This window comes from Rhinolophus sinicus, linkage group LG02 (assembly GCF_036562045.2).
Source record: "Rhinolophus sinicus isolate RSC01 linkage group LG02, ASM3656204v1, whole genome shotgun sequence".
In the NCBI taxonomy this organism is placed as follows: Eukaryota; Metazoa; Chordata; class Mammalia; order Chiroptera; family Rhinolophidae; genus Rhinolophus; species Rhinolophus sinicus.
Genome location: NC_133752.1, coordinates 164,009,950 through 164,029,792, shown reverse-complemented (window position 1 = coordinate 164,029,792; position 19,843 = coordinate 164,009,950). Strand labels below are relative to the sequence as shown.

Below are 19,843 nucleotides of genomic sequence, written 5' to 3'. Positions count from 1 at the left end.
TTTCGGTTATTACAAGCACCTACACAGATGTTAGTCTTCATTGTACAGATACCTTTAGAAACAATTTATTTTATGCTTAGATAAGCAATTTATCTATTTATATGCCACTCTGCTAAAAAGTGACAAATACAACCTTTTATGCACCAAATCCAATGTTTATTCCCCATTTCACCCTACTGCCTCCAGGAGAAAAAGCTGAGGAGTCAGTGTAGACACACTGTGAGGATGGAAAAAGGAATGCAGGATGAGGTTGACAGTGGCTTACTTTTATCCCAGCATTAAGAGGACATGGAGGTGGAGGTTTAAGGAGAATATAGAAATTTTCATCTGTGATACACAAATTAGTCTCTAATGCAGCTTTTCTTTAATCTAGCTCTTACTGACTTGTTATGGCTGAATAAAACTTTGGTTGTCCAATCCTATTGATTTAAATATACTTTGTCTTTATATCTGCATACTTTTCAATTAGTAATATTCTTGACACTATTTCTCTGTCCCTCCATCTCTCTTAGTAGTTAAGAAATGCACTGGAAAACTTCTATAAAGAAACACTATTGACATTTTTCATAAGTAATTTCATTTTAAAGCCATTAACTATCACCCAATTTCACTTACCTCGGTTCATTTTCATTGAGAGAGTGGAACTTACAACAAGGCACACCACAATTTGGCAGCTCAAATAAAATCAATAACAACAAATATTTATCAAGCACTGATAATGTTGAGGCAGCTTGGCCAGATTCACCTGGTTATGTGCAGATCATGGAGTTCACCATGATGCTGGTTGGCAAGTGAAAGAATCACTAAGAACAAGAATGGCCTAAAGGGTCTTCTGTCCTGCCAGGACATAACTAGTTACAGGAGAGGTTCAGCTAGGAGAGTCAGGACCAGGGGCCAGCCAAGCAGAAGAGGCCTACAGCCTGCTGGGGCCAGCATGAAGTCTGGACAGTGTGTCAGATAGTAGCACTAACGAGTAGAAAAGGCCTGTACTCTTATCCTGTACACAGATGAATGAACATGTGCTGGGACTTTGGCGGCAAATATCAGTAGACCGGAAGAGAAAACAGAAAGTACAGCCGTGAAAACTGAACCAGCTATGGCTCTGACCTCCCAGAAAGTAGCCAAATATGCAGTCAAAAGTGGGTGTGGCCACATCAAATTCTAGTCCAGCCTAGGTAGATACCCAAAGGAGCAGCAAAGCAATGAGAAGCAGGACTTCAGGGGTGGGGACCCATGAAATCGGTGAAAAGCAGCATTAAGGGGCCCACTGATCAGTCTGTTGAAAGACTATGCAACAGGGCAGAGCAAAAATGAGGCAGGGTGGCAGGACCCTGTTAGCCGACAGAGCTGAGGTGTAAGGAAGGATTTCAGGGTGCTGATATGTTCAACAAAAGTCCAAGGCATACCACAGTTATACAGGAGGGGCCAGTATGGCACAGGTAGGATAGAAATCATTCCCAGATTTCTGGATCTGCCATCTATATCTGCAAGATGAATTCCAGACCTCATCTGCTAAGGTTGGGGTGGGAGGAATAGGAGAGGGCAAAAACTTCTCAGCTTCCCTCTGTTTTGGTTTGATTGGCAGTGGTACTAGACCAGACTGAACCTTAAAAGAGAAATGCTTCTGTGAGTACGGAGGAGGGGGGCTGAGGAATGTGGGGGTGGACAGAAGGCAAATAGCTTCTGCCCAATTTCATGCTTCCTGTTAGGCTTGGGTCAGCAAAGACAACAGCCTCCAGGCAGATCCCGACCAGGACCGAGGTGCCCACAGAGTTACTAGGGTCCGGGAGTGTGAAGGCTTCCTTAGCTCAGGGGCCTAGGCAGATGTCGGGTCAGTGACCATGGCACATGAGGCTGCCATCACCTTTCATGGTCACCCTTCAAAGCCTGGGGTGATGAAACCAAATTAGGGTGGAACACTGGAGGCTCCAGTTCACTGGCCATGCAGCAGCCCCTGAAGAACAAGCTGAGCAGGACCATCCAGTGTTCCTCATTCCAGCCCATTCTTGGGGTTTGCTGAGCGCTGGTTAGTCCATATCTCTGCCTGACTGCTGCTTACGGAGCTCTGAAACCTACTTCAAAACATTTTAGCTTATATACATATGTATATATATTTCCCCACACCAAAAGCTTTTTGGTAAGCAATAAACATTAAATATTTTTAAATTAAATATTCTCTGAGTGTCTACTGTGCACAGACCATTCACCTTCAGTGTGCTATCAATGAAAGGAAATATCTTGACCTGCTCGCTTCCACACATTTTCAATCAGGAACATTTGAGCATCTATATAATCCTCTCTGCCCATTTTATCCGTCTTCCCCATATGGAATAGGCTCCTGGGGAGATTTGAAAAATTAACCATTTGTACCAACCTGACAAAGAAAAAAAAAAATCAGCCTGGACAGGTTTTGGGCTTTACCAAAGTAAATTTCTATTTCCAGAAATCCCTTTGCTTTTATTTGCCCAAGCAGCCCAAGACTGCCTGGATTTAAAGAGAAACCCAGGCTGGTCTGTACAGCAATGTCTGGGGAACCTCCCTGTTTTCTGGGAAATCTGAGTGGGAGAGTGTCAGCTGATTCCAGAGTCCCTTGGGGAGTATGGGTGGGGGGGGGGGTAGAAGTGCAAGGGTGCTGAGGGTGTATTTCAAATCCTTTCTTGGATTGAGAGGAGCTACTGATACCACAGGCATAAGAAGCTTTCCTCTCCAATTGTCCTCTTCTTTACCCTTTACCTCACTAGTAGCCTCGCTCTCAGCCTCTCTCTCTCTCTCTCTCTCTCTCTCTCTCTCTCTCACACACACACACACACACACACACATACACACACAGTTCACAAGAACAATTTTTTGTTTGAATGTGAGGCCAAAAGGACTCTGTAACTTATATGTAATCAAATAGAATCACAGGCAAGGATGCAAGTAAACAACTTAAGAAATGATGCAGTGTGTCAAGCTGACCCAATCAAAATAATAGAAACTGGTGAAGTGTTGAAGGCAGACAAGTACTTCAAAAGTCAAAGTAGAACTTTGCTCTGCTGAGGACTAAATAGCAGCTAAAGAACATAGCTGAGTCTTGGTCTGGATTGTGGAAGGCGAATAAATAAAAAAGAAAGACAAGCGAGCCCATAGCCAGGCTATACTGAAAATTAAGGAGAACAAAGAGAAGGCGGAAGAGGCAGATCAATGCTGTAAACCTGCACACAGGGCAATGGGGAAATGGTATAAATTATAATTTGCACAATCTCCATCATCCGTACTTTTCAAAACGAATTAATTAATGTAGAAAGGAACGGGCGAATGTGTTAATTCTGCAATTTAAAACATCAGTTTCCAAATCTGAAAAAAAAAAAAAAATTACAGTGAGGCTTATTAGCTTATTAACATTTTGACTTTCATTTTTCAGGATTTAGAATTTGAATAGAAATAACCCTTCAGAGAGGACATATCATAATGTCCCTTGTGCATATGTGAGCTCTGCCACTAATTAAGCTCTTCCAAAGGGCTGCTGTTGCCGGCCTTGGCACAGGCCGCACTGTTGAAAGAAATGGGCTGAAACGGGGTGTCCCACCACCAGAACTTGTACTAATCGTGCTGCCATTGCCAATATTCTCTGAACTGGAAAAAAAACAAAAATGCCCTCGTGTGAAATAATTAATGGGGGTATGTGGATGATTGGGAGTGGGTCGAAAAGAGAAATCTGAGCACAGGACCAGAGCAGGACAAGCTCATCTGTAAATAGTTTTTTCCTGATGTTTCATCATAGGTCTCACTTTGTCAGTTGTGCAACTTGATGAGTTAGAGTTGTGCTCCAATCCAGGATAGCAAGATTAACCCAAGGGCAATAGGACATGACCCTGATAATCTGAAGGTTAACAAGCACTTAAAACCACATAAAACAAAAAGCAAAAAAAAACAAAAAAACACACAAAGAAACAAAAAACCCCTAAACAAACAAAAAAACTCTTAGAGGAGGGAGAGAGCAGCTTGTAACCTGAGAAATTTATCTGCACAAGGGTCTAGAATTAGGATTTCCGAAGAGTTCTGTGTGAACGCACTGCTTGGCTCAACCCCGGCTAGTGTAAAAACAAACATTTCCGTGTTGCTGCATGCAGTATTTATTTATAAAGTACCTGAGAATCATTTGCAGAATATGATCTTCAATCCAGGCAAAAAGCAAACATTTCAATTATTATTCGTCCCGAATGTTGATAATCAGAAAAGAAATGAATGTGCTTACCACAATCATTGCAGTTGTTTTATGGCAGCATAAAACCATAATGTCAACCATAATTTAATATATATATATATATATATATATATATATATATATGGTCACGGGATATGGAGTAAAGCATAGGGAATGGAGTCAATGGAATTGTAACAGCTATATACAATGTCAGAGGGGCAACAGATTGGGGGAGGGGAGTTATCACTTTGTGAGGAGTGAAATGTCTAACTATTGCATTGTTTTGTACCCCTAAAACAAACAAACAAACAAACAAAAACCATAATGCCTACATGTTGTGCAGCACAGTTGGCAAGTCAGTGCCAGGCTCTTCAGAGCACAGTAAAGAATAAATACAATCGACTAAGAACACAGGAATTGCCACACTAGGTGATCCAGAGTTCCTGCAGCTCTGTCATCTGTTGCCAGCACAACCTCAGCAGGGCAGGGAGGACTTGGTTGTCCTTCCTACTTGCAGGGCCTTCCCCCAATTCTCTTCACCCCATGGTGGGACTCCTGTTTTGTAGACTCCTTACCAGAATGCACACTCCAAACCCTTAAGCTTCTCTTAGTTGCTAGGAATAGCTCTGCCATTCACAAATCTCTTCCAATTCTTTCTGAATCCATTTGTATTTTCTTCCATTTCACTGCCCCTGAAAGCCATGAGTTCCAGAAAAGAACTTGCTATGTGAAACTGTAAGCCAGAGAATGAAATTTTTAAGCCCTTTCTCTGTAAGAAACTTCATTAAAATATGTCAAAGGCATTTTTTTTTAAGAATAATAAAGCATATTTGGAAAACTTTAGGGAATTTACTCAAGAGAGGTACAAAATACAGAGTCCTAAAAAAAACTGAAGGTCTTAAATTGAGGGCCTTAATTAGCTTTATTAAGGGTCTGCAATATTTTAAGGTCTAGAATTGAGTCAATGTCTCACTTTTCCCAGCAATGATCCTAGTACTACCTGGCAGTTTTTCACTGTTAATTATATTAGCTGAGGGTTTGTCGTATATGGCCTTTATTATGTTTAGGTATTTTCCTTCTATACCTATTTTATTAAATGTTTTAATCATAAATGGATGTTGTATCTTGTCAAACGCTTTTCTACATCTATTGATATAATCATATGATTTTTGTCCTTTATTTTGTTTATGTGGTGTATCACATTGATTTGTGTATGTTGAACCATCCTTGTGCCCCTGGAATGAACCCCACTTGGTCGTGATGTATAATCTTTTTAATGCATTGTTGCATTTGATTTACTAAAATTTTGTTTAGGATTTTTGCATCTGTATTCATCAGAGATATTGGTCTGTAATTTTGTTTTTTCGTGTTATCCTTACCAGGTTTTGGTATCAGGGTAATGTTGGCCTCATAAAATGAGTTAGGGAGTATTGTCTCTTCTTAAATTTTTTGTAAGAGTTTCAGTAGGACAGGTATTAGATCCTCTTTGAAGGTCTGGTAGAATTCACTAGTGAAGTCATCTGGTCCCAGACTTTTGCTTTTAGGACAGTTTCGGATGACTGATTCAATTTCCTTACTGGTATTCGGTCTATTTAGGTTTTCCAATTTTTGGTCATTCAGCCTAGGAAGGCTATACGTTTCTAAGAACTTGTTCATTTCTTCTAGGTTACTGAATTTGGTCGCATATAGCCCTTCATAGTATTCTTGGATTATCCTTTGTATTCGTGTGACATCAGTGATAACTTCCCCTCTTTCATGTCTGATTTTGTTTATTTGTGTCTTTTCTCTTTTTATCTTAGTCAGTCTAGCCAAGGGTTTGTCAATTTTATTAATTTTTTCAAAGAATCAGCTCTTTGTTACAGTAATTTTTTTCTATTGTCTTTTTGTTCTCTATCTCATTTAGTTCTGCTCTGATTTTTATTGTTTCCTTGCTTCTGCTGACTTTGGGTTTCATTTGTTGTATTTCTAGTTCTTTAAGGTGTAACATGAGGTTATTTTTCTTGTTTCTTGAGATAGCCTGTAATAATATAAATTTTCCTCTTAAAACTGCTTTTGCTGCATCCTAAAAATTTTGGTAGGATGTATTTTCATTCTCATTTGTTTCTATGTAACTTTTGATCTCTGCTTTTATTTCTTCTTCGACCCAGTCATTCTTTAAAAGTATGTTGTTTAATCTCCACACATTTGTGGTTTTTCCTGCTTTCTTTTTGCAGTTGATATCCAATTTCAAAGCCTTGTGATCAGAGAATATGCTTGGTATTAGTTCAATCTTCTTAAATTTGCTGAGGCCATTTTTATGTCCCAATATATGGTCTATCCTTGAGAATGTTCCATGTACACTAGAAAAAAATGTATAGTCTGATATTCTAGGATGAAGTGCTCTATAAATGTCAATTATTTCCATTTCTTCTAATGTGTCATTTAGGGTTGATATTTATTTATTTATTTTCTGTTTGGATGATCTATCCATAGCTGTCAATAATATATTTAGGTCCCCTACTATAATTGTGTTTTGGTCAATTTCTCCCTTTAGTTCTGTTAGTAGTTTCTTGGTATATTTCAGTGCTCCCTGATTGGGGGCATAAATATATATTGATGACTGTTATGTCTTCTTGCTGTATAGTCCCCTTTATCATTATGAATTGTCCTTTTTAATCCTGATGTCTGTTTCACATGATATCAGCATGGTTACACCTGCTGTTCTCTGGATACCATTTGCTTGGAGTGTCAATTTCCACCCTTTCACTTTGAGTCTATACTTGTCCTTGTACCTGAGACGTGTCTCTTGGAGACAGCATACGGTTAGGTTTAGTTTTTTTATCCAATCTGCTACTCTGTACCTTTTTATTGGTGAGTTCAGTCAATTTACATTTAGGGTGATTATTGATATGTGAGGATTTCCTATCATTCTATCTTTGGTTTTCTGGTAAGACTGTGTCTCCATTCTTTGCCTTTTTATTGCTGTCTATTATTTCAATGTGGTGGTATTCTATGACTTTTCCCTCTGTTTCTTCTTTTATTATGTTATATATTTCAGTTCTGGATTTTTTTGAGTGGTTACCATTAAGTTTATGTAAAAGAAAGTTTGATATTTAGAGTATTCCATTTTCTTCATCATGCTTACTTTCTCCATTCCTGTATTCCGGTTTGGGCCTTTACTCTCCTGCCTTTTATGTTTTTGTTGTCACAAATTATCCCTATTTATGCTGGCAAAATAGCCTCCTTCAGTATTTCTTGTAGTGCAGGTCATGTGTTAGAAAATTCCCTCAGCTTCTGTATGTCTGGAAGGGTCTTTATTCCTTCTTCATATCTAAAGGATATCTTTGCTGGATATACTATTCTTTGCTCATAATTTCTCTTTCAATGGTTTGAATATTTGATTCCACTCCCTCCTGGCTTGTAGAATTTCTGCTGAAAAATCTTATGACAATCCAAGGGGCTTTCCTTTGTAGGTTACCATCTTCTTTTCCCTGGCTGCCTTAAGCATTCTTTGTTTGTCATTAATTTTTGAAAGCTTCAATACAATGTGCCTTGGAGAAGGCCTGTTGAGGGTTCAGGTAATTAGGTGTTCTATTTGCTTCTTGGATTCAAGGATCCAGTTTTTTCCACAAGTTTGGGAAGTTCTTCTTCACTATTTGTTTGAATATACTCTCTGTTCCTTTCTCCCTTTCTTCTCCTTCTGGTATGCCCTTTATTCTTATATTGCTCTTTCTGATGGAGTCAGAACATTCTTGTAGAGTTCTTTCATTTCTTTTAAGTCTCAAGTCTCTCTCTTCTTCCATCTATGTCATTTCCAGATGTCTATCTTCGATGTCACTGATTCTTTCCTCCATCTGGTCAACTCTACTACCTATGCTGGCTATTTCATTCTTCATCACTTTTATTGATCTCTTCATCTCCAGAAATTCTATTTGGTTCTTTTTTAAAATTTCAATCTCTGGTAAAATGTTCACTTTTTTTTTCTTTGTGTTTCTGAGTTCATTAAACTGCCTGTCTGTTTTCTTGCATCTCGTTGAGTTTTTTAAGAACTGCAATCTTGAATTCTCTGTCATTTAAGTCACATGTTTCCAAGTCTTTAAGTTCGTTTTCTGGAGACTTTTCATTTTCTTTCTGAGCCGTCTTGTTACCTTGGTTATTCATGGCAATTAATGCTTTATTATTTCCCTTCCTAGGCATCTACAGGAGTAGGTTCTGCAACAGGTTGATAGAAAGCGGTCTTTCTTTTGTTTTCCAATAGGTGTTGGTAGAATGTTTTATTTTCTCTCTGACTGCACTCTTTTATTCTCTCTCACAGTGTAGTGTTATAGTTTCTCTGCACTGTTCAGGCTTCTCACACAATGGGGGGGTTCCCCGGAAGGCGGGATTCTCCTCCGTGAGCAGTTCACCTGGGTCATACTGGCGCCTCCTCCATGGGGGGATGTGGAGAGCTTCTGAAGTTCCAAAGCTCTTCCTGCACCAGATTCAGAGCCTGTGTGTTTCAGCGGCCCTGTTTACTTCTGCAGGGATCCACCCAGATAGGTGGGGACAGGGGCAGGGTGGGTTGTGAGAGGTGGCTCAGAGCAATGGTCACGACTACCATCACAGCCGGTCCTGCTTCCACAGCTCCCTCCCTTTTGCCAGAACGAGCTGGGCTGCAAGTCTGTGGCTACAGGCCACAGTTCTCTGAACTACTAGTATTCTGTTCTTCTCATCTGACGCTGCTACCATTTCACTTTTAGCACTGGGAGTGTGGGGTTGAGGGCAGCTAAGCTCACTGCCTAAGGCTTCTGTTTTCTGCTCAGCAGTGAGGGCTGAAACTGCCATTTTCAGCCTTCTTCCCTCAGTCTTTGCTCTGAGGTCTCTGCTGTGAGAGTTGGGTTCAGCTGTGTTATATTCTGATCCCTCAGGATGGACTATGGGCCATAAGTGGAGCACTAGTAGTCCAAGTTCTTCCCTCTCCTGCAGCTGTGGTAGCTCCAAAATGCAGGGAGCTCGGAGCTCTGAGCTCCGGTCTTCATCCTGCGTCCCCGGGCCCACGTCTCTGCACTTCCTGCTTCCCTCCTCTCTCGCTTGCCCAATTTGCCGACCTTTAGGTAATTTCAGTGCATGCCTTAGTCTTGCCTGTCTGCTGCACAGGGCGTCCTTTCTGGAATTATAGTAGTTCAATTTGTTTTAAAATCCAGGGGCGATTTCAAGAGGCTCACTTCACGCCACCATTTTTATGATGTAAATCAGAAAGACTTGTTTTAACAAGGTACAGTGGTACCTCGGTTTTTGAACGTCTCCATTGACGAACATTTCGGTTTACGAACGCTGTAAATTTTATGGATCTATTGTATCATTAGATAGTAAAATTCATGCTAAATATGCAGTTTTAGGGGTTGATTTTAAAGGTCTGGAACAGATTAATCCATTTTGCATTACTTTCTATGGGAAAACTGTGCTTCGGTTTTCGAACGTTTCAGAACGAACGGTCTTCCGGAATGGATTATGTTCGAAAACTGAGGTACCACTGTAGCCAGTGGAGGATAGCATCACCTTCACTGTATAGTTCCTTTAAGAAGAAAGGTAATCCACTGTATTTCCATTTTGCAGTTGAGTAAAGTATCACAGCCCAAAATGAAATGACTCAGCCCAAAATGAAATTACTAACTCAAGTGATCAGAATTGTAATCAAAGCAGATTCAATTAGAATTCAGAAACGATTTTTAAAGTTTTGCAAATGGGCCCTTTTCTCTTTTTTCATGTGGTTTGGTTTTCCACTGACACAATAAAATAGGGAGATTCAGCACAAACATCTGTTAGTGAAATGGGTAACAAATGAAGTGCATGGAAGTGATAGAAGATGGGTTGAGCATTCATAAATGTTTGGGGCAAATTAGATTATTTTAGACTAAATGCCATTTTGGGAACCTACACATAAAGCTTTTGGGAGGACATTTTCTGGAATATATTTTGTACTTTAAGATACAGGTAAATTCTAATAATCAGTATATGTATGAAGTAGTATATGGACAAAATAATATTAAAATTACTATTTTAATGAATAAAAATGGCCTTTATAATCACAAAATAAATAACATTGACTTTTATAATCACTATCTAATATTTATGATTTTCTTTTTTTCAGATTCAGTCTGTCTTCCCTTACATATTTTATACTTTTTGAGGGTATGGATCATACTGTCTTCCTTATTTGTAATACCAATGGTCAAGAAATGCTTATTAATTTATCACTTCCTCTAATAGATATGAAAGTAATCAATGTTTTATTTTCCTTGAAAAATAATGTTTATCAATAAATTATTATCTGTACTCTAAAAATAATTCATTTTTATTTTGCAGAAATAGGAAATAATGAAAAATAAAATAACATTTTATTAATTTCCAACCTGGAAATAATTCCCACTAATAACACACAGTAAATTTAATTAATTTGTTTTTTCTTAGTGTATATAAAATATGGTCTTTAAAAAAAATCACAACCACAATGTCATCTTGCTTTGTACAAAAGTTAATCATTTTCAATTTATGTACAGTTAGTACAATATAAAAGCAAGGAATGAAAATAGAACACCTTATATTTTAAATTAGAATGAATCACAAGCACGTACAATGTTCCTTCTAAAATATATTTTAAAAACCACTCAGCTATTATTAAATTCTAATGCAATAATCTGAATTGCCTGAAGCCTGCTCTTAAGTACAAAGAGAGGACAATATTCACGTCTCAGTGTACATTTCTAGGGTTCTAGCCCCCTATTTTTCCTATTTCAATTTCAGCTTGACCTTTTGTCAAGGTGGCCTGAGAACAAGGAAATGGCTGAGTGGCTTGTTCCATCCCATCATTTCCTTTCAGCAATCCATATATGCAGCTATCTGCTGTATCTCCAATTACAATGATATACCTAGTTGCTTCTTTGAGTCCTTTTTTTCATCATATCCCAGGTCAGAGCCCTAATCAGAATCACCACTAGCACTGCCAGTGCAGTGACTCTAGCTCATATCACTATAGCTTCTCTCTCACAATATTAGCTTCAGGAATCATTTCATTTTGTCCTTTTATTTTTATTTGTTGGATTACTTATTTGTTTTATTTTTAAAGCAAAAGCTTTGACATTCTTTAAAGTAATGAAATTATTGAAATGAAATCACTCCTTTGAGCTATGAAAAAAACACCTTCAGTTTATAAAAAAGGTAATATTTTATTGCATTATTTTATTTCTACAAAAGGAATAATTTTAAGTTTCTATAAATGTGTAATTTAAAAAATTGAATACATTATGCTAACTGAAATTAGTCAGATGGAGAAAGACAAATACCATATGATCTCACTTATATGTGGAATCTAAAGAATAGAACAAATGAACAAACTAATCAGAAACAATCTCAGAGATATAGAGGAAAAACTGAGCGTTGCTAGATGGGAGGGGGTGAGGATGAGGGAGAAGGTGAGGGGATTAGAAAGCACAATCGATAACCACAACATTGCCACAAGCATACAAAAGACAGTTTGGGGAATATAATCAATAATGTTGTAAAGATTTTATAGGGTATCCAATGGACACTTGTCATATTAGGGAGACCACTTTATGGATGGTGTAGGTCCCTGACCACTGCAGTGTACACCTGAGGCTGAAGCTGAATAATAATGTCAACTATAATTTAATATATATATGTACATGTATATATACATATATAGTCACAGGATGTGGAGTACAGCATAAGGAATAGAGTCAGTGGAACTGTAACAGCTATATACGATGTCAGAGGGGTAGTAGAATAGGGGAGGGGGTTATCACTTTGTGAGGGGTATAAATGTCTAACTATTACATTGTTTTATACGCCTGAAACTAATAATAATTTTTTTAAAAAGGAGAAAAAAAATAAGAAAAATAAATTGAATAGAAAAAGTTTGTGGCTTAAAAATAGAAGTTATTTTCTTAGCATTTTAAAATTTCATGTGAATTTAGCGTATAAAACAAAAACTGAAATATTTGCTCTTATTGTAGGGTGACCTATTATCCAGGTTTACCTGGGATTACCCCAGGTTAGTGGCAGTTTCAGTGGCACTGAAAGTCCCACACCTGGGAAAACCCCTCAGTTCCAGACAAACCACGATGGTTAGTCAACCTATATATTGTTCAGTCAGAAAGCTATATTTACTAAAGTTCATGATGCTGGTAGTATTTTCTAGAGAGTGAACAACACTTTAAACAAATAAAACTTTTACCCACTTTATAGTCTGATTTCTGTCAAATGTAACCAGAGGCTATTGTAGTCATTCCGGGAGATGTTTTTGGTCTTTACATTTCTTATAAGAATATGTGATCTGTAAAATGTTTGTTAAGTGCCCAAAAGTCCATATGTTGATGCATGCATAAAATAGCAATTCAATACAAATGCAAAGGCTTCTTTTCACTGTGCCCTTTTGTTTCTGACTACTGTTCGTTCAGAATTGAGCCAAAGCCTAGACAATTCCAAACTTTAAGATGTGATTTTTGTCCCCCCAAGATCTTTAGATAAAGACTGTTGTCTTTACTAAAGCATCTCCGTACCAATGCAATGCATCCAATGGGAGGGCATGAGAATGAGTACTCTTTAATAGTACTGTAACTGAAGAGCACCTGCCAACCTCGTGCCTATCAGGAGATAATAACCTACCCCTGTAAGGCGTGCACTCTCTCTCACTTATTTTAACAAACTTTGCTAGCAACCTTTCCTCAAGCTGACCTTACTTCAGTCATAATTTTGAAAAATAACACCACCTACCACCATAGAATGTTGTAACTGTCTTAATTGCAAACAGCAGAGTCTTTGGGGTCGGAACGCTTCAGTATAAATCTTGGTACCACCACCTTACTAGCTGTGTGAGCATACAGAAGTTAAGAAATTTTTCTGAGCCTCAGCTCCTTAAATGGTAAATACCTGTCTAAAGGAGTGATGTGAATGTTAAATGTACTAGTACAATGCCCGATAGAAATGCTAATCTGGGTTGATAAATATTAGCCTCAACCTCTGATCTCAAGGATTAACCAGAATGTAACTCTTCCACAAGGAGAAGTCAGGGAATGGAAACCACATCTAAACACACCTCCATTCTCTCATTTTCCTAATAAAACTAATGCGGAGTCCCAAATACATAATTCCTTTATATTCCTAGACATACATACCTATGATAAACTTTAATTTATAAATTAGGCACAGTAAGAGATTAACAACAAAAACTAATAAAATAGAGTAATTATAACAATATACTGTAATAAAAGTCATGTGAATGTGGTTTCTCTCTCAAAATATCTTATTGTGCTATACTCCCCCTTCTTGTGTTGATGTGAGACGAAAAACTGACTTATTAAGTCGAGAACTATCACCTTTCACTTAAATAAAGTACTTTATGGCTTCTCTTTGGCGTTACCACCATTACCGGTATCATTACTCTTGTGCTTCAGGGCCATTATTAAGTAAAATAAGGGTCATCTGAACACACCCACTGTCAAACTGCCACACAATCTGATAACCAAGATGGCTGCTAAGTGACTAACTGGGCCGGGAGAACATATATTGCCGAGATGCCAAAGGCTGATTCACATTCTGAGGCGGGGTGAAGGGGGACTCACGAGATTTCACCACACTACTCAGAACGGCAAGTAATTTAAAACTTGTGAATTGTTTATTTCTGTAGTTTTCCATTTAATATTTCCTAACTATGGTTGACCTTAGGTAACTGAAACCATGGACAGCAAAACTGTGGATGGGGGCAGGGGACTACTATTTAATACCAGGTGTGCCAAAAAAATGTATCCACATGGACACTTTGGTCAATGTTGCTCAAGCAGTAGTTCGTAGTAATCAGAAGTGTCTGGACACTGATGGTAACCACTTTGAGCACCTCTTGTAATTGCAGGAGTCAAACATGACTTGTATTCATCTTTTGTTATCGGTATATAGTATTACAATTTTAAGAGTTTTATCCTTTCTTAAAATGTGTATACATTTTTTTGGCGCCCTCCGTATATGTGCATATAAATACACACATACACACATAGCATATGCTTGTATTATTGTGTATTTACATATATTTGTTTCACAAAATGGGTTATACATAATATTATATTTTATAACCTGCTTTTTCATATAGTTTTGATATACATATAATATGTGCATATTATATATATATATATATATATATACACACACATATACACTGTTTTAATGATTTCATTTAATGATTCCATGTATATTTTTTAACCAGTACCTTATTATTGGATATTTAGATTATTTGTCAATTCTCTATTATCCAGTCTCTTTCTTAAACAGAGCTTCCACTAGCCTGTCTCTATGAATTAGAGGAAGCCAGAGTGTACAGCTTCTTGGACAGCTTGAATTCAGCCCTACTCACCTCCAACTCACCCCTTTAATTAAATCCCATATATGGCAGTTCTGCTGTTAAGCTTCTAAACGTGGGCCAGCCCGGTGGCGCAGGTGGTTGGAGCGCCGAGCTCCTAACGCTGTGATCGCTGGTTCGATTCCCAGTGAGCTGCACCCTCTACAGCTAAGATTGTGAACAATAGCTCTCCCTGTAGCTGGGCTGCTGTGAGCAGCCAGAGGGTCTGTGTGAGCTGCTGCGGGCTGCTGTGTGCTGCTGGAGGCAGAAAAAAATTTTCTAAACATATATTGGAAATGTTAAATAACAATTAGCAGAGAATCTCAGGATAGATGAGACTTTTTTGAAATTTCCAGCCATTTCATATTATTACGAATTGCCAGGTGGTATGTAAAATTATCTACATCTTGGTTTATTAACTGCTCTTTCCATGATTTCTCCTTATTGACTGGTTAATTTCTCTGTGGAAGGACATCAAAACTGACTACAGTACTGTAGACTTTACAGGTCACAGATGCCTATAGTGCACCTGTGTCCAGGGTCATCACAAAGGTGCTTGTGATTAAAACACTCATGTGTTGTTGTTTTTTTTTCCAAAACAAAAATTTAAAAAGAAAGCCCTGTGTTGATTCTTCTTTTGCTTCAGACCAAGAAAATGATTGCTCATAAAGTTCCCAAAAGAACTAGCAATGACAACTCTTAAAAGCCTTGAATGAAGTCACTGTTATATAAATATAGAAATATGGTTACTGTTATGGGTGAAGTAATTACACACACAAGTATATATTATATACTATATACATAATATATACTATATACTATATACATAATATATACTATATACTATATACACACACACACATATATATATATATATATATATGTATATATATATATATATATATATATATGAAGAATTAAATAGACATCTCCGTCTGCCTCTATTAAGATCTCCCTTTGTAGAAACTGGGAGGCCAATTACCCAGGAGCTGGTGGTCACTGACCTCTAGCCCACACCCCCTGGTCCCAGCCTTCTGTTGTCTCCTTATGAGCTCCAACTGCAGCTCTTCCAGTAAATATGCTATTGTTGGTTTCTTCAGAGAGAAGCTGTTAAAAGAAAAGGAAGATGATCTGCAAGTGAGTAGGAAAGTGTTCCAACAAAAATATGAAATGAAGTAATTAGTTTCCTTCTATATATAAGCACCAGCACTGCTGCCAAATCTTCAGGCTGTAGTGAGTGGGGAAACCAATGACATTCCCAATGCAGGGAAGAGTCATCTGCAGCCACTGAGCAATCACAGGTATGGCCGCCCTCTTCTTTGCCCTGGGGAAAGTAGAGGTGACTGCAAATTCGTCCTAGGATATTTCTTTTCTTCGTAAAACCTTTTAAAATGGGGACCACTTCTTGAATGGGAGACTATGTCAAATAACAAGCCCTAAAGGAACTATTTTTTTAAACATGATATGCCCTCTTAAAAGTAGAAAGTTGAGAGATTTATGGGGTGGGCGTAGCTGATTATTGATTTTTACTGTATGTAAGCGGTATTGCTATGGCCTAAATAAAGCTCAAGTAAGTCTAGAAACCTTACCACCATGCTGTTCCATTCAGCCTGATATCTGAAAGGAATCTCAAAGCTACGAGGAAAGGCTTCTTAAAACTACTACAGTGTGTTGGTAACACAACTAGGATAGTTGTGTTATTTTGGACAATGAGGGGAGACCATGGGTTGTCTATGTCTTATAGATAATTTCACATTGTGGACAATGGGAAAACATGAACAAATGGACAATTAGAAAATATGTACAGCAGAAGGACAAAAAAGGAACATCTGGGCATGACCCTAGTTAGCTGCAATTTAGCAGATATAGCTTTATCCAAGAGATGGATGATGTGGCTGCCATAAGGGATGAGGTTTCTTCATTTTCACTTTGAGGAGAGAGTTGAAGAAAGGGAGTTAGTGTGTTTGCTGAAGGGCTGAAAGTGCTTGTATGAAAATATATGCCATCAGTGAAGGGAAAAATAGTTACCTTCCAGGGGTATAATAAGAAACAACCAGAGGGTATATTTAAAGAATGGAGGTAGTGGGGTGTGGAGAAGGAGAGTTCAGAGAAGGGGGGCAAACAGCAGAAGAGATAAAAAGGATTTGCATCTGAGATCCTTCTTAAACTCCCTGGCTTCTTACATTTCTGCTGTATCTTCGGTCTAACGCTTTAAATAACACTGCCCTTAGGAAGCCTCCCGCTCCCAGCCCGAGTGAGATGCCCTCATCTGGGTTCTTGGAGTTTCCTGTATCCTCCCTCATCACAAAGGTCTCAGTGGCCTAAGTTTGCTTGCCTGTCTGTCCAGTAAACTCTGAGCCTCATGAGTTCAGCGATGTATCCACTTTGCTCCCTACTAGTCTAACCACCTGAAACAATGCCTGGTACATGGTAAGTGTTCAAAAAATATGTTGGATGAATACATTGTAGGGGGAGGGTGCAGAGGTCATCAGCAGAAAGGAGAGCCTGATCAGAGAGGAGCAGATTTGTGAGGATAGCCCAAGTCCACAGGCAGAGAACTGATGCAGTCTGAGAACTTAAAGAAGCACCACACGGAAAGAGAGAGTGGCAAAGATGGGCTTGGTGGGTAGCAGGGTTGATCACAAAGGGGCCCCTTAAACCATGTGACAGAGATTACGATTACTGCTGAGGGCAGTGTGAAGACATTGCCAGAAAAGTTGGGAAGTGATGGGATTAAATTTGTCTATAGAAAGAGGAATTTTGCTGCTGCCTGGAAAATAGATTGGAGAGGGGCCAGCATGGAGTCACAGAGCCCATGTAGAAGACTGCTCAGAAATCTATGGGGGATATCATATGGGTTGAACCATAGTAGTGCAGAAAGAATGGAAAAAGTGGATGGATTTAACAAATATTTCAAACGTAGAGTTGACAGAGCTTCCATATTGATTGGAGAATAAGGAAGAAAGAGAAGTTAAGACTGGCATCTCTGTTTTAGGCTTGAGCACATGGATACTCAGTGGTGCCATTCACTAAGATAAGAAAAGTAGGAGGAATTTTGTATTTTTGTAAATTCAGTTTTAGGCAGGTCGAGAGCTGTGCATCCAGAGGCAGTTGATATGTGCATTTTGAGGGCTCAGGTGAACAACAGGGCTGGAAATATAGAGCTGGTGGTAATTAAACCATGGGAATTGATAATATTGCTTACAGGAGTATGTAGAGACAGGAGATAAGAAGACTCGGGACTCTGAAAAACAGAGTTGTTTTTTTTTTCTTTCATCTTTTTTTGTTTTTTGTTTTTTTTAGGGCAGCAGGAGAGATAGAGAGGTCACAGAAGCTCAGGGGAGAACTCATTTCGAGTAGAAGGAGTAGTTTAAATATCAAAGTCTACAAGAAATTAGGTTGACAACTGAGATATGCCTACTACATTTAGCACCAAGGCAGTGATCCATGACCTCGATGAGAATAGCCTCAGTAAACGTTTGGGGACAGATGCCGTATTACACTGGGTTGAGAAGTGAACAGGATGTAACAACATGAATACAGTGAGTATGGACAAATGTTTCAAGAAGTTTGACTGTAAAGGGGCAAGAACTTTTAGAATTTTCAAAGCCCTTAAACATCCAGTCTTCATAGGAAGAAATAACTGGCAACTAGTTGTGGCCTAAGGAAGAGCAAAGAGCAAAACAGATGTCAAGAGCTATGGATAACTCTAAGACCTTGGAGGGTGTGGCCCCACAGACAGAAAGCAGAGGAATGTGAGTTGGCTGGGAAAGTTCCATTTTAAACTCTGTTAGATGGTATTTTGCCAAGTGAAAAGACACAAAAGCGAAAAGTGGAAAGAGAAAAGTGCAATTGACAGAGTGCTCTGGCTGATATGGACATTTAAAGAGTTCTCTGCTGTAGTGGCAGCTTAGACAGTCCACAGGATTAAGACTCCTGAAAAGGGAATGTGAATGTGAGGAACAGACAACTAAGGACAGTAATTACGCAGCAAGCCATTGATATTTGTCACCTAGAACCTAGGCACCTTTCCTAGTACTGCTTGGGCAACTGGATACAGGCAATCAAGTTAACATTTCGACGTGGACTTTAAAACCTTTACTAAATTACCTTGAATATAGAGAAGTCTAAACTTACGGTTATTAAAGACAAGCTAACAGTCCCCCACCTCCACCCTCAGACTATGTATTGTGCAATACTCGTGACTTTACAACTTGACGTTTATTCAGTGAAATTTTTTCAGATGTTTTTAGCATTTTCTATAATATATAATTTCTATGAACAAATCCATTTCCCACCATAAACTACTATTTTCAATAATGAGTAAAATTATGAGAGTTTACCCCAGGTTGTCTCTGAATGAATACTGAGAGTTGTCATGTATTTGGGCCAAAGCCAGGGTGTGGGTGACTAAAGCTTAGGGGATATGAAGTACCGTGTTAGAAGCCGATGCTAAAAAGGGGGGTAGAAGCCAGATCATTGCTGGTCTTTAATATTGTGCTAAATACTTTTAGCTTTATTTTGTAGACCATGGAGAGTCATTGAGTTATTGAGCAGAGGAGTGAGAGGCTTAGATTTGAGTTTTAAGAATGCGGGTAATTAGCAGGCTCCTAAAAATATTTGCTAACTGAATGGAAAAATGCAGACTGAAGACTAATGGATCAGCTGAAAAGTACTGTTACTATTAGGAAGATAATGGGAGATAAGTTAGAAGGTCTCTCATTCAATAAAACCAGGGACTGAATTTGGTCAGTCATTTGCAAAACTTGTTTAAGCAGGGAATAAAAAAATAAGATCTACACTAACCTCAGATATTATATTTTAACTTAAGACACATATGGGCCCATTCATCCAGCAATTGTATAATAGAGTGCAAAGGCCCTTCCTTTGATTATAGGTCTGCTAATTGGAGTTTTGTATCATTTCTTCTTGCATGAGTCACACTCATGTTTCTTTCAACTTCAGCAAAAGGCAATCAGAATACAGAATATTAAAGAAATTTTGACATTTCCCCAATCATTTTTGGTTCATATTTCCCATACTTATTTGGATTGTCATATTTTCAGCCACCTACTTTCATCAAGTCTTTCCAAAGTATTCAACTTAGTTTTCATAGGAACAGCTCTCTTTCACACTCATATTTCACTGGTTCGCCTAATATTTATTAAATATTGTATTAATAAAAAATACAACTGCATTGACTGCCTTGCAAACAAGATAAGACTGTTTCTTGGTAAACATACAACTAAATTGGTGGGACCAGGAAAGTTCAACATACTAGACAATCTCCT

The 19,843-nt window shown here is 38.4% G+C and overlaps 1 long non-coding RNA gene across 3 annotated transcripts in view; it reads right to left on the bottom strand.

Annotated features, from left to right (window-relative positions):
- LOC141570127 (uncharacterized) overlaps positions 1–19,843 on the bottom strand; it is a 260,003-nt gene that overhangs the window by 38,440 nt on the left and 201,720 nt on the right. The window contains exons 3-4 of one of the 3 annotated variants that reach the window (XR_012494030.1): positions 15,535–15,659; positions 4,404–4,919 (exon numbers count right to left, since the gene is read on the bottom strand). The exons of 1 other annotated variant lie outside the window; for it this stretch is intronic. This is a non-coding gene — a long non-coding RNA (uncharacterized LOC141570127). Of the gene's footprint in view, positions 1–4,403; positions 4,920–15,534; positions 15,660–19,843 lie in introns of those variants that run through there. One more of the 3 variants, XR_012494029.1, reaches the window with a different exon arrangement.